At 40.1% G+C, this 12,066-nt stretch overlaps 1 protein-coding gene and 1 long non-coding RNA gene across 2 annotated transcripts in view; one reads left to right on the forward strand and one right to left on the reverse strand.

The window, feature by feature from the left end:
- Positions 1-2,567, forward strand: part of LOC128145894 (uncharacterized protein F13E9.13, mitochondrial-like) — a 191,828-nt gene extending 189,261 nt beyond the window's left edge. Inside the window, exon 8 of the mRNA XM_052796700.1 lies at positions 2,473-2,567. The gene's annotated coding sequence lies outside the window, so the exon portion shown is untranslated. The remainder of the gene's footprint in view (positions 1-2,472) is intronic.
- LOC128145899 (uncharacterized) overlaps positions 1-12,066 on the reverse strand; it is a 72,363-nt gene that overhangs the window by 24,915 nt on the left and 35,382 nt on the right. The gene's annotated exons all lie outside the window — the stretch shown is intronic.

Raw genomic sequence — 12,066 nt, forward strand, 5'->3', positions numbered from 1 at the left:
AGCAGAGCTGTAGCCCAGAACAGAGAGGGCAGGGGAGATGAGGTGGGACACACAATTAAAACCTCATTAAAATAACAGGGGTGGTTAAGTGTGTCATCAGAAAGGAAGGGATAAAAACCTGACAATGGCAAAACCACCAAGCAGTCTGTCATTCCGCATATTATTGAATGGAAGGCCTGAAGCAGAGAGGATTGTCTCTGAATGTTGATTACCCAGACATTGTATGTCAGAACACAGTACCCAGGTCTATGGAACTGGCATTAATTCTGAAACAGACAGGGTGAAAACAGAGAAGTAACTATCAAATGGAATTGTCTTTTCCATTACAGGATAGACATGTCAATAAACTGAGGCCTCATACCAGCATAAAAAGATCTGCAGAGAAAGCAGGAATTCATGAGAATTCATGAAACAGTATGTACTTACAGGAGCGAATTCCTATTTTAAGATTTATTTCAATTCCCAGAAATGTATATCCAGAAAAATGTTGCCCACTTAAACATATCAATACTTAGCTAGAAATTTCTCTTCCTCTTCCATTTATGTTTTACCAAATTCTTGCAAGATTTTAGCAAGTGTTTTGGCTAATATCTGATGAAAATGTAAATAATTCAACGTTCAGGTGATACTGAAATGGGGGGGGGGGGGGTGCCACAAAACTTGCCTGGAGCTCCAGACAGAAGCAACAGCAGGCACAACAGATTTCTCTGACTGAGCATATTTTATCTCATTATGCGATCGTTGATTAAGTTATGCCTAGCAGGTAGAATGTGATTGATCTCATTGTTTATTTAAAAAAGAGAAAGAACTATTTTTCATGAATGAACATGCAGAGTCTGAAAACTGAATTTCAAAACTTGCTTCATAAACAATCCATAGCTCATCAGCTTTTTGCTTGCTTGTAGTATTTATTAAATATTTCTGAAGGCAGAATAGATTAGGAAATTGTGGAACTTGTTCACAAACATTTCATTAATCCCAAAGGAAATAAAACTTACAAAAATGATCACTATCCTCTACAAATTAGGTAATCTATAACAAAATTATTTTCTCCTTAATCACAAACCAAATTTTTATCTTGAATACTTCCAGTTCATTAAAGGCCATTGACATAATTGGGAACTGTATGATATAAGAAGGCAAGATGTGCCTTGTAGTAAGCACAAATATTAATTTCATTTCATTTTTCAATTCATTTTATTCTGAGGAATGAAAAAAGGAAAGAAAAGGAAACAAAGTGATGTGGCTCAATGACAGTGATGTGCAGCAAAAGTAAATAGGACATGAAAAACTACAAGATAAACTGCAAGAGTCTAGCCTACATACTCATTAAAGAGTACACATATGCTCAGAATAAATTTTCAAGGCCTTGGACACACCACTTCATGATCTTTGATTAGTCATAGAGGAAAGAGAAGATAGTCCTAAACCGATTGCTTCCCTGAAACTGAGATGTGTTGACCATACAGTTCACCTATATAGCCTATGCATAGTTTTGACACATTATCTAGATACTTGCTGCCTGTTGAAATACAAGAAGAAAAAAAAGGACAGCAAGTGGTAGGGAATTCCTTTCCCCATCTCTGGATCTAAAAGATCATTTGTAATTACAACATTTATAAGTACAGCTCAATTCAGGAAGATTTAAATTTCCTATACAATTTTATGCACAAAGCCGTACTGACTTAGAAAACATGGCTGTATTGCTCATTATGCTTTCTGCGAGATTTTTGTTAAACTCATTTAGAAAGGGTGTATTTTGTAAACTTTTATTCTTTGTTCAAAAAGCTTTCAAATCATGGAACATTTGAGGAAGAGAGGAAATTGGTTTGGATTAGTGGTTAAAGGCTTTGGCCACAGTCCCTAGTCTTGTTGAGTCCCTAACAGAGTGTGGTTATAGCTGACTGAAAGGCCCTGAATCATTATTTATTCCTGCCTGTACTTAGGGGCTAACCAGGCAGAATTGTTCAGCCGCACTGATTGCTTCACATAGTGCTTGACAGAAGTTTAATTCTATGGTTTAGAAAAAGTTTCTGATGCATATGATGAGTGCAGGGGTCACTAATCACTATTAAGCCTGGATCCAGAGCTGACGCAAGTACAGCACACCCAGGGACTGGCACTATCCCCTTTGGGTTGGTCAGGATACAAAAGAGCAAAGCAAAACATTTTTTGACAAGCTGCTGAACAACTTTTACTTCTCCTTGCAGTGTGAAAGATATATGAAGTACATTGACAGTAAAGAAAAACAAAACACTCAGATTTTGACAAGGCACAAAGCAGGAAATGGACATCTAAACTGATTTTACAGAGAAGGATTTTTAATGGATCAAATCCAAAATACCATACTTGCATGCTGCAGCAGAGCCTCCATGACAAGGCAGCGGTGGGACTGCATGGAAGGTTATATGCTGCCAAAGTTTCCTCAAAGCTGGTATCTGGTCATGACACACTGTTTGCTAGTCTAACAAGGTGTCCTGGTTTCAGCTGGGATAGAGTTAACTGTCTTCCTAGTAGCTGGTACAGTGCTATGTTTTGAGTTCAGTATGTGAAGAATGTTGATAACACTGATGTTTTCAGTTGTTGCTCAGTAGTGTTTAGACTAATGTCAAGGATTTTTCAGCTTCTCATGCCCAGCCAGCGAGAAAGCTGGAGGGGCACAAGAAGTTGGCACAGGACACAGCCAGGGCACCTGACCCAAACTGGCCAACGGGGTATTCCATACCATGTGACGTCCCATCCAGTATAGGAACGGGGAAGTGGGGGCAGGGATTCGCCGCTGGGGGACTGGCGGGGTGTCGGTCGGCGGGTGGTGAGCAATTGCACTGTGCATCATTTGTACATTCCAATCCTTTCATTATTGCTGTTGTCATTTTATGAGTGTTATCATTATCATTATTAGTTTCTTCTTTTTCTGTTCTATTAAACCGTTCTTATCTCAACCCATGGGTTTTGCTTCTTTTCCCGATTTTCTCCCCCATCCCACTGGGTGGGGGGGAGTGAGTGAGCGGCTGCGTGGTGTTTAGTTGCTGGCTGGGGTTAAACCACGACACAAGGTATCATGAGGGCAAATGTAATCAGCAAAACTGTGTCTATCTGGCCTTTCTGAGCAGCAAGATTTCTGTTGGGAGCATTTGCCAGTGCAACTTTTACTGGTAAGCAGGTGAGCCCCAGAAGACTGCAAATTGGCCTAGACCTTTCTTCTAATTGAAGTGGAAGGCCTGTCCCATTCAGCATGTACTGAAGCATCAGATTGGATAAGACAGTACACACATGGAGTTTGTTGTTTTAATTTTTTTTTTTCTGATCTGTCTTAAATTCTAAGTAAAAATCCTGGGTTTTAAACAGCTGTTGGTCAACACCGCTGGCTATAAACCTTCAAACAGGACACCTAGGTCATCTATTTAAAACCTGAATTTGATTTTCGCGTGGTGCTGGATCGATCCATGGGAGCCAGGTAAAACTGTGGTATGGTACTGAAGATGTGTTTCCTCAAAGTGAGTATCATCCTATTTGCAAACACTTCATAACCACATGTGTGTGAAACATTTTTCCATCATAATGCTTTGGCTATTAATGAGAAAATATTCTAGTAAGATAAATATGGGAAATAGCATCTAGCTTCAAACGTTTGAAATAAGACTCACTACATGCCTCCTACAACCCAAAAGATACACTTAAACCCAATCCAAACTATGAGACTCTGCCAGGGATGCAAAAAAACGGGGCAGTAGCAGCTTAAGCATTATTACAGATTTCTCAAAGGTGCACAGTGGGTTTCTGAGTGCTCAATTTCCACAGAAACTAAGCTACAGATTTCTTGCCTTTTGTAAGTCTAAGTCCTATTAGAGACATAATTTTATTGCAGCTTTACCTGTTTAGTGGAAACAAACACATTTTGTAAAGTTTGGAAAAGTTGAGCTCTGAAAACCTTAAAATAATTATCATCTCTATCTATTGTAGACTTATAAATATACAAACATAGGCATGAGCTTCGTAGCAGTTACTGGTAGAGTGCTAATGGCGATGATTCAAATTCTCTTCAATCTTCCAGCAAAAAGACTGCAATCAAGGCACATTGGCCATGAAGGTTAAGTAAGTCTTGACAGAACTACAAAATATTTACAATTAAGGCCAATAACTTCAGAGATGCGGAAGTGTGAGACGAAAGCTGTCTGCCTTATGCAGCACAGGGGATTGAGATTCTGTCCCGCTCTTCACATATTTGATTGTTTGATTTATTTCCTGGGAGCCCTTCATTTCAGATGGTATTCTACGTCTTTATCTTTTTTGTGCACATTTTAACTTGTTTACTGATTTACTAAGCAACTTTATATTAGCTCCCACCCAAAGGACTGCTGAAACTGCTCTAAGTATTTACTTTCAATCAGACAGCTTTTCTCTTCCATTTGTTTTCCTGACATTATCAGTACCTTCATATGAATGAAGAAGCTCCAGCAGTGCACCTCTATCACAGTGGCTACACATTTTAATCAGAAGGTAGAGGAAACAAATCTGAAAAAATTAATATAAATAGGACACTTGAACTTTATAACATGACTCTCTCACAGCTTTATGTCAAAGACATGATAGCTACTGCAATAGGAAAAGTTCTGCTCAGTTAATAATTGGAGAATACTCTTCTGATGGTTTTCAGAGTCAATTTACAGAATGCAGCTGTCTCCACTCAGATCAAAGTCCCTGTTAAAATGGCCAGACTTCTCTTTCTGATAGGATCTGCTCTTCATCTTCTACACTGAGGGGTCCTCTGTCCTTCTCAGCCCCAATGTGATCAGCCTCTTACAGAGATGGGAGAGGTCCACGTGGGAAAATGGCCTTTCAGTAAAAAACCAAAGTATCCCAATATTTACATATGAATATAATACCTGACCACACAGAGCTAAGCCTTGCAGAGTAACCTTCTCATTTGTTAGTCACCAGCAATTTCAAAAATCTGTATGCTAATTTTGATTTTTAACCCAGCTAAAATAAATCTCTCTCTCTCTTTCCGTGGGTCTTGTCAATGAGAAGAACACATGTATGTAGGCCGTAAGATGCTTAAGTTTTTATAGTAGTTTCAGGGGTGGGAAAAAAAGCCTGAGAGTTCCCCTTCAGTGTATCCTACGGGACTTTGTGATTTATAGCAGCTTCTTCCCTGGGGAGGACTTTGCAGCAGATCCAGATTGTCACTGCCCTCACTGAAGGCCAGTATCAAAATTCCTTTGTCTTCATGAGTGAATTTCCAAGCTCTTTTCTGGTCTTTTGCAATCACCAAAGAGCCAAAGGCAAACACTAAACACCAAGTAAGTACCAAAGAACAGCACTAACTTTAAACCAGGTTTTCATCACCCCCAGACACTATTGGGAGTACAATGAGCTTAACAACATATTAGGTGGTACACACAGACAGATTATTAAATAGTCATATTGGTTCTTCTGAAATAAAACCCTTTGAATCCCGCAGAGCCAGAACAGTACTTACACTGCCCGATTCCAGGCTTGACTTGGCTGCTCTTGCTACTCCTAATTCAAACTATGAAGAAGCTGACACAACGCTCCCCCACCCCCCCCCCAAAAAACCCCCACCCACAAACCCCTAACCAATTCCCATGTTCCTGAATTTCTGTAGCTGATTTGTTGGTGGCATTTTTCATCCTGACAGCACATTCAGGAAACGTGACAAATTTAGGCAACAGTCTCGCACTGAAAAATGTTCCTGCGAACTTTTCCCAGTTAAGCTGCAATGAATTTGCTTAGCAAAAAACAAAAGGTTTTTCCTCAGCTTAGCTTCCAGTTACTTTGATACATGATGTTTCAAGTAGTTTTAAAAAATGGACCTGGCATGAGTTTTGTATTAGTTTTTAAAGCTCAGATCATCGTTCAATATACTGTGCCATTTCTCACTGCTAGATCTAAAAGAGGAGTGTGAGGTTTTGCAGTCCCAAGGTATCGTCAGTACCCACTTCCACAGAGCCTAATTTTCCAAAGCGTCCTTTCAATTTGTGGCAGCAACTCAGTGCGTGACATCACCTGGCTCTGCAATTGCAGAATTGCTGCATAATGCAATTTTGTAATTGTCAGATGTTGGAGCTCTGGCTGAGCAAGCTGGGGGACCTATCTGTTGCTTTTCAGACCATTCAGTGATGAGTCAGTCCTGGGGAGGTCTCATATGTCTGAAATAAAGCCATAAACCTTGTCACAAACAGAAATAAAAGCTTTGGCAAGCTGTGAACGATGAGAGTGAACGATGCCCTGTGAGGGTCACAGACAAGATAGCTGGGCTCGGCGGAGCGGCTGGATAGGATACCTGTGGTATTTTATGGATTATTACTCTAAACAGAAAATACAGGCTGGCCTGTTCATGTTGAATGCAGAGGAAGAGGGTGAGGAATTGCACATTTTGATAGGCATTCAGGAGGCTCTTAGCCAGCTGCACTCACAGCCTTAGCAGCCAAGAGCCTTTTAAGCCTCTTCTGCTTGTATAACCTCTCTCTACCTCATGAATGGAAATTCAACACCAAAACTCTCAAGGTCACCTTTCGGTGAATGTTTAGCTTCACAACTATACTTTCTACACAGCTTTCCCTTGTCCATGGGGCTTCAATGAGGATTGAAACGTAAATATTCTGAGGTATCTTCTCACTCTGGTGTATGAATGACCACGTTACCATGAATTATAGCAAACTTTCTTTTTATTCACTTCATTACTAGAGACTTCTGAGAATCAACAGCAAAACTATAACTTCAAGATCCTTTCAAAACATATCCTAAAGTCCCCTGGATATTCCTGATAATATAAGCCGCTCTTATGCTCTGCATACAAGGGCCTCACTGTAAACATCAAGAGCCTTTGGGGTTGTGCTAGCAGCACTAAATTGAAATGAAAGACGGTTTTGGCTAGACCAGAAATACACAAAACCAGCTTTTTCTTGTGGTGGCATTTGTTCTCACAACAAAAACCAGCAAGGAAGAAATTAAAAATCAACTACCATAGCAAATGGGTACAAAAATTGTTTTGGATGCTAAGTACAACAATGAGAAACAGAAACCAAACTGCTGTAGGATAACACATGCATTTTGTCATCTGCCATTGAATTACCAGAGCCCACCCCCAGCCTAGAACAGGGCAAAAAGCACACAAAGGAGAATTTTACACTAACAGTGTTCTCCTAGGAGATAAATGTTACACAAATATCACAAATGCCTAACTCCATCCTTGAGAAGCAAAGTGTTTCCTGAAATGGGATGCTAGCATGTACAATACCAAACTAGTCTTCGGGTTCTTAGGAACTTCAAACTGCAACGGCAGGTCTGTTGACTCTGCTTTTGAAAACTTCTCCTTTTCAGTCAGATGGGGTTAAATTAACAACAGATCTATTAGTTTCATCACTACTTGATGATCTTGAAGGTCTTTTCCAACCTAAATGATTCTATGATTCTACTCATGAAACAACCAGTATGTTGAGCTGTAAATACTGTGCCTGTGGGAACAGTTTGTTTATTCTTGCTAAGTATAAGAAATTCTAGAAGGACAATTTGTAAATAGAAATTTTAGAAGCTTTAAAATTAGAAGATTGGAACCATTGTTTCAAAATTAAACATCTACAATTCATTTATGGGAAATTAGGACTTGTGTTTCTAAGAGCTTCAGGCATATTGGACAACTGCTGGCCTTAGATTTTCAATGAAATGCTGAATTATCTCACCTCTTCCATCTGCAAGTCATCTTAAATTTGCATCCACAATTGCTACCCCTTTGAGCGCATACTGCAAAATGCAAATAGGCTAGGAAATGTTCATCTGTGATCAGCACCTAATGATCTGAGTGACCTGAATTTGGAGAATATTCATGGAAGCATAATAATTAGACGTTGAAAAGACCTGAGGCTGTCTTCCATTACCTAGTTAGTGCAGCACTGAGCCTAGACTGATTGCTTTTGCCCAGTCTCATCTTACAAAGATCTGTGTGAAGAATCTTCCACTCCATCTCTTAAGAGGCTTTCCCAATAAAGCTGATCTTGCTTTTAAAATATTTGTTTTATTAACTTGTATCTACTTTTTGAATAGTCTACATCATTTTAATACTAGGCACACACTGCCTTGCTTTACAGAAAGGTATATTCAGCTTTATCAACTATTTATGGACAATCCACTGGCACTTAAGCTTTTGTTTGGTTGTATTGTTCTCTATGTGCTCTTCTCTTCTGCACTTCAGAACCACAAGGGCATTCCTCTTGTATCTCCTGTACAACTTTGGTCCTCCAGAAAATGTATAAGAAATGATAAATTCTCATAGAAATAGCCTATGAAATCCCCACTAGACTGCACAGATGGCCAGAAATCATGATTGGAAGCATTCATACATATTTCAGAGTGATACACTGGAAAAAAAGATACATTGCAAGATGAAAAAACAGCAAAGAAAACTCGAACTCAAAACCAGGTTGGTGTCTCCCCTGAACATCCATCATGCAATCTGATTGAAAACATAACACTTGAGTTAAACAGATGCAAGTGAAGCACTGTTAAACAGGACTTTTTTAAGAACTGAGACTGCTACAGCTTGATTATATATCTTATCTTTAGCCAGATTATTAAATATACGAACAGCAAGACAATTCTGCTAGGTACATACTACCCAACAGAACATATGTAAATACATAGTGAGTTAGCAAACACAAACATTTAATCCAGACTGTAGGGCTGGACCTTAATACTCAGGCAACACTGTAGTTGACATTAAGCATAAACAATAAAAACTAGGATACTTGCTGTAGCTCAGCCAACATGTAGGTTTTGTTTTAAAGGATGCACTAGCCTAGTGTTAATATTTTTATCAATTAAAAACAGGTAAAATTTCACAGATTTAGAAAAGGGAAAACAACACAGAAAATGCATGGAGAAGCAAGAAGAAATCTAAATATAGCTATTCCATCATAAAGATTTTATTGGTGCCAGTTAAGAATGATTTGCTCACTTGTATCTTCAGCACATTTGTGCCAATTTTGCAATTTTTGTGCTTTTACATCCCCCCACCCTCAAGTACATCAGACATTCCCCTTCCTTTGGAGTACACCCAAGGAAAATATATTCCAACTGCAGGCTTGGATGAGCCATGGCTGCAAGCCAGGGCTTCTGCATTGCATTCCCAGTTTTTTTCCAAATCTCTCTGCATATGCCCTGCCAAGTCATTGTCTCCAGGAGTAAGAAAGAGCTAATAAAGCTGTGTCAGTACGTTCAACATGGCTCAGAACTCTCTGCTGAACCTCCTGTTTCACTAGCCTGAAATCCCATCTTCCAGTGCTTAACCACGCTGAGACATAAAATTTTGGAGGGATGTTACTGGAGAAGATCATTCTGTAAAGAGCATAGTGCAGGTAACTTTTAAGTTTGCACAGAATCTCAGAAGCTGTCTGTGAAGAAAGGACAGATTTGCAGGATCAGGGCCTTATATTCTGAAGTGACAATCTGGACTGGTTCTTTGCCAGTCTAACTGGTTGGACTTCACTAGAATTGCTCTTGACATATCAGTGGCAGGGAAAGGGAAAAGTGGCCTTTGAACATGCAAGTGACATTTCCCATGGCTTCTTTAGCTGCAAGGACTTCTGATAATACCACTGTGCAGACAAGGGAAGTCTCTGCTAGGTTGAAAATAACCTATTTTATTTAAAATTTTCAGCTCTGATATTTAGTAAAAGCCAAGTAGTCCCCATTATCTACACAAAAATAGCCCACTAGGTATCCAGGGCTGTCTTTTCTAGTACCTCTGCATACTCTTTAGCCCTGGGTATGTTCCTCATGCATTAGCTGAACAGGATTCTCAGAACCACTCCTCGATCTCTGGTACGCTCCACATTTAACATTGTTGCGCACTCACTCACTGAACCATTTTTAAACTCAGTCTCCTGCTGAGAGCTAAATGCACTGTTTGTATTCTAATCTTTGTACCTACTGCAGCTAAAGTATAACGGTTCCACAGCTAGAAGGCAATAGCTGAAGCAGAGGAAATGTAATTAAGAAAAATAAAAAATGATTGATAGAAAATACAGCACATTGCTCTAGACATATTAATTTAGTGCTATCTGAGTGACTTGAACAACTAATTTATTAAAATTACCTGGAAGCATCTTATGATTACCCCAACATAAGCACTCTTTAATTTGCCTCTGCTTCTATTCTTGGCAAGACAGTCCACGTTTTGCATGCTCAATATACAAGATGCACAAAACCCAATTAATGCAGTTGACCTATACAAATAGGGTAACACCAGTGGACTTGATCACTGCCAGACAAGTGCAGATAACTGGTAAATGAAGGGCTTGGTCCTAATTTGTGAAGCCAGTCAGAATTAAAACATGCTGAACTCCCTCCTTGGCTTCCATGGGAGGTGTGAATATTTACTATCCTGTGCCACACTGAGATGCTACAACCTATCAAAGTTTTGACACTTTACAAGTTCATTGCCTGTAGCAACTAGAAAATGAATGCATAGGAGGGAGAGGTGGCTATAATGAGAGGAATACCACATATTTCCATGCCAGGCTCCCACCCTGTTTGCCCTCACAAATCAGTCCCTCCCAAAGCTCCCCTTGTGTGCTGATGAGCTGACTCCTACAGCAGAGCTAATGTCATGCCACAGGCTCTTTCAGGCTGTTGCCTCAGAGCACTCTTAGTCACAGGTCAGTCTCCTTCATAGGATTAAAACATTTCAGAGGCTTGGTCAGAAAACACAGGGAAGGCCTTGATTTCTCACTTCATTGGTAAATATGTTGTGTGTTACTGAACTGACTGTCAGGGTTGGGGGAGGTTCCCATTGCAGTTTAACTACATCTAGCTTACCACCTAGCTCCCATGGAGCTTGTTCCTAGATGTCAGCAGGATGAGATCCCTGAAGAAGGCTGAACTGGTTCATCCAGAACAACATAGAGAAGAGGTTCTCTTATAAAAGATCAAGTCTAATAGTTGAAGACATATAATTGTTTAACCCCAGCCAGCAACTAAGCACCACGCAGCCGCTCACTCACTTCTCCCCCACCCAGTGGGATGGGGGAGAGAATCGGAAGGAAAAATGTAAAACTTGCGGGTTGAGATAAGAACAGCTAAATAGAACAGAAAGGAAGAAACTAATAATGATAATAATAACAATAATACAATGACAATAATAATAATAAAAGGATTAGAACATACAAAACAAGTGATGCACAATGCAATTGCTCACCACTCACCAACCAATGCCCAGTTAGTTCCCGAGCAGTGATCCTCCCCAGGGCAACTCCCCCCAGTTTATATACTGGGCATGACATCACATGGTATGGAATACCCCTTTGGCCTGTTTGGGTCAGCTGTCCTGGCTGTGTCCCCTCCCAACTTCTTGTGCCCCTCCAGCCTTCTTGCTGGCTGGGCATGAGAAGCTGAAAAATCCTTGACTTAGACTAAACACTAATTAGCAACAACAAAAAATGTCCATGTGTTATCAACATTCTTCTCATACTGAACCCAAAACATAACACTATACCAGCTACTAGAAAGAAAATTAACTCTATCCCAGCCAAAACCAGGACAAGACATCAGACACAAGTTTGAAACCTCTTTAGAGAACTTACTTTGTTGGAACATTAGAGAATATTTTGTTCAATGTCCCTGAGCAGAAAATGGTGATAAAAGTGGAAACTGATAAGCAGGACACGTTCAAGGGACAGCAGATGAGACCCAGAGTGACTGACACAGTGCCGTTCCACTGCACTCAAAACTGGAGAACATCTAGCCCTGTGTGGGCTGTTGGGAAAGCGAATGTGATACTTAAGTTACCCAGGAGAGAGACCTACTGGGAAACAAAAGGAAAAGCCCCAGAGATTCACTGTGTCCTGGCAGAAACTCATGATCTAGGGTAGCCTTTTGCCGCTCTTCCTAGCTGCCATGGCTGTGTTTCAATGGCTAAGAATAAAAGATGGTGTTAACCTCCTCAGGTTTCTGGTAGATGATCAAGCAGTGCCTCCTCCCTGGAACTACACCATCACTCAAGTCTGCTAATCAAGGCTTCACAGAAAGGCCATGTACTGTTTTGTC

This window comes from Harpia harpyja, chromosome 9 (assembly GCF_026419915.1).
Source record: "Harpia harpyja isolate bHarHar1 chromosome 9, bHarHar1 primary haplotype, whole genome shotgun sequence".
Classification (NCBI taxonomy): domain Eukaryota; kingdom Metazoa; phylum Chordata; class Aves; order Accipitriformes; family Accipitridae; genus Harpia; species Harpia harpyja.